We start from the raw sequence: 3,965 nt of genomic DNA, 5'->3' as shown, positions 1-3,965 counted from the left end.
AGCATTTCTCCACCGGACGGCACCGTACTTGGTCAAGGAAGAGCTCTGATTCTACAACGAAGGGAACACGGTCTTCCACGACCGTTGTCGCTCTCCCTCGTAGAATCAAAGCTCCTCCTTGATGTCCGTTACCGCTCGACAGAGAACATGCTTGCCGAGCTGAACACGGTCCGCAAGTTCAACTAGTATGAATTTTCTATAATTTTCTAACTATTTTCTAAGTTTTTCATTTCATAAAAAGTTAAAATAAAAAGTATGGTGATTGACAGACTACTGCGACGATATCGGGACATGTGAATAAATAACCATCCGTACTAGTTGAACTTGCTTACGTGATCATCTTGGCGAGCATTTCTCCATTGGACGGCACCGTACTTGGTCAAGGAAGAGCTCTGATTCTACGAGGAAGGGAACACGGTCTTCCACGACCGTTGTCGCTCTCCCTCGTAGAATCAAAGCTCCTCCTTGATGTCCGTTACCGCTCGACAGAGAACATGCTCACCGAGCTAAACACGGTCCGCAAGTTCAACTAGTATGGATTTTCTATAATTTTCTAACTATTTTCTAAGTTTTTCATTTCATAAAAAGTTAAAATAAAAAGTACGGTGATTGACAGACTACTGCGACGATATCGGGACATGTGAATAAATAACCATCCGTACTAGTTGAACTTGCTTATGTGATCATCTCGGCGAGCATTTCTCCACCGGACAGCACCGTACTTGCCACGGAAGAGCTCCGATTCTACGACAAAGGGAACACGGTCTTCCACGACCGTTGTCGCTCTCCTTCATAGAATCAAAGCTCCTCCTTGATGTCCGTTACTGCTCGACAGAGAACATGCTTGCCGAGCTAAACACGATCCGCAAGTTCAACTAGTATGAATTTTCTAACTATTTTCTAAGTTTTTCATTTCATAAAAAGTTAAAATAAAAAGTACAGTGATTGACAGACTACTGCGACGATATCGGGACATGTGAATAAATAACCATCCGTACTAGTTAAACTTGCTTACGTGATCATCTCGGCGAGCATTTCTCCACCGGACGGCACCGTACTTGGTCAAGGAAGAGCTCCGATTCTATGAGGAAGGGAACACGGTCTTCCACGACCGTTGTCGCTCTCCCTCGTAGAATCAAAGCTCCTCCTTGATGTCCATTACCGCTCGACAGAGAACATACTCACCGAGCTGAACACGGTCCGCAAGTTCAACTAGTACGGATTTTCTATAATTTTCTAACTATTTTCTAAGTTTTTCATTTCATAAAAAGTTAAAATAAAAAGTACGGTGATTGACAGACTACTGCGACGATATCGGGATATGTGAATAAATAACCATCCGTACTAGTTGAACTTGCTTACATGATCATCTCGACGAGCATTTCTCCACCGGACGGCACCGTACTTGCCATGGAAGAGCTCCGATTCTACGAGGAAGGGAACACGGTCTTCCACGACTGTTGCCGCTCTCCCTCGTAGAATCAAAGCTCCTCCTTGACGTCCGTTACCGCTCAGCAGAGAATATGATCGCCGAGATGAACACAGTCCACAAGTTCAACTAGCTACTTTAACCTTCTTCAATGTAAATATGCAAGCTTGAAGTGATTTTGAGCTCAAATTGCTTACAAATGAAAAAAAACCACAATAAAGAACTATATATATATATATATATAGTGAACAAAATGAGATAAGACAATGGTGAAAACTGAGAGTATGAGATTGGTAACCTTTACAACTGAAGAATCGATAGAGAAATCGAAGAAATCGATGGAGGAATCAAAGAATGGATGGATGAACAATGGAGGGAGGGAGGAAGCAAGAACACTACTGTAGTGAGCTTCAAAATGTGCTGAGCTCGGGCTCGGGGAGGAAGGAGACGGCCGGGATATAAAGGGGGGGTCCTTTAGTCCCGGTTGGTGGCTCCAACCGAGACTAAAGGTAACTTTCTAACCCCGGGAGCAGCCACGGCCCGGGAGTAGACCTTTACTCCCAGTTGGAGCCACCAACCGGGAGTAAAAGTATACCTTTAGTCCCGGTTGGTGGCTCCAATCGGGACTAAAGGTCCCTGCCACCTCTGTCTGGCGCAGTAGCTGTTGGGCAGGGACCTTTAGTCCCGGTTGGAGCCATCAACCGGGACTAAAGGTATCTCTAGTCCCGGCCGCAAAAAATTCCGGGACTAGAGCCCATTTTGACCGAGGATCAAAGGTCTGTTCTCTACTAGTGTTCACAAGTAGCTCAAATGTTACCAAAAGGAATGGACACTGTTATCCGTCAGTTTTCTTTCGTAGAAGTTTATACCAATTAGCTCAAATTTACTACTCCCTCTGTCCCAAAACATATGACTGTTTTTTTAGACATCTTATTTAACTATTCATCTTATTCGAAATTTTTGTATAAATATTATTTATCTTGTTATGATTTTTTATTATTAAAGATACTTTAATAATGCTTTATTTATTTTATTATTTGTAATATAATGAATAAGACAAATGGTCAAACATGATATCTAAAATTCAAAACGTCATCTATTTTGGTATGGAGGAGTGTATAGTTCTAAGAGCAAGGCTAATAATACAGCCCGTTGTTGGCTGCAAGAATTCTTACAGCCTATCTCTCAGCCCACCCATATAGTAGTTAGCTCTTCAGCATTAATACATGGCCCATTCGTATCTCTCACAGAGTTTCTCAGTTCTTGTGTCTAAGCCGGTTGTAAACTTACAGCCCGTTTCTCCTCTCTCTCTCCTCTCCTCGCTCCTCCACGTCAGCATTCAACTTGTTTACAACCTCCTATTATACTTGCTCTAAGGAAGCAAAGAGCCATATCTAGGTGTTAGGGACCAATACTAGGGTACTCGAAGAGGAGGAGCTAATGACCATCAACGTTGATTCATCCACGCGATCAAGAGCGCTACTACACCGCTAGCCGGGTCCCACATCGTTCGGCCACCGAGGTAGTGGGCCCTGCCTCGTCTGACCCCTGAGGGTTGGCTCCGCCTCAGTGGACGTTGCGGCCACGGGCCCCATCTCGCCCGACCCCCGAGGGTTGGCTCTGCCTCGGCTGACTCTCGAGGGATGGCTCCATCTCGCTCGACCCTCGAGGGCTAGCTCCGCCTCGCCCGATGTCCAAGGGCTGGGTCCGCCTCGCCCGACGATTGAGGGCTGGCTCCACCTCGCCCGACGTCTGAGGGCTGGCTCCACCTCGCCCGATGTCTGCGCGCGACTCCTAAATAACGACGCGCGCAGACGAGGCAGGGCACTCAAGTCAACTGTAATACCGAGGACCATACCTTGCACGCTTGTAGGAAAGTACCGCCAGGCCATGCCAGAAGGGTGCTTTGCGACCATCCAGGCATGTCAGAGCCCAAACAGTGTTGTAGGCGCCGAAATTTACCTTATAGTGTTGTGGGCGCTGTCATTTGCCCTAGGGCATGGATCCTTACTGTAACAACCTAAAAATCCACACACCAAAAATACCAACTACAAATTTTTTCTCAAAACCTCCATGTGATGATGAGTGTCATATAAAGTAACCCAACCAGGAGTTGCATTAGAAGTAACCCAACCTAAGTCAATACATAAGCATAGCATGTCATATGTTGATTATGATTATTAATTTCTATTAAATAGATGTTGCATACATGATTAACTTAAATTATGACTTGGATTCTCATTACTTTATGTTATGACTAAAAAATTCTATAAAGTTTATTACTAAACAAAAATCCCCTAAACCCCAATGAACAAGTTACCTCAGTTTTAAATTTGAAATCTAAACCAAATTTGAATTTAAACAATGGAAAGGAAATGAAAAAAAACAAAAAAAGAAAAGAAGAAAGGGAGAAGAAGGCCTCGCAGCCCAGTCGCTCGGCCCAGCTAGCCCCAGCGCGCGCGCGGCCCAGCAACGCTCGCGCGTCTCCCTGCCTCCGCTTGCAGCCGCTGCCGCTGGACCCCACGTGTCAGCTGCA

This window comes from Miscanthus floridulus, chromosome 9 (assembly GCF_019320115.1).
Source record: "Miscanthus floridulus cultivar M001 chromosome 9, ASM1932011v1, whole genome shotgun sequence".
In the NCBI taxonomy this organism is placed as follows: Eukaryota; Viridiplantae; Streptophyta; class Magnoliopsida; order Poales; family Poaceae; genus Miscanthus; species Miscanthus floridulus.
Note: the sequence above shows the minus strand (reverse complement) of the source record.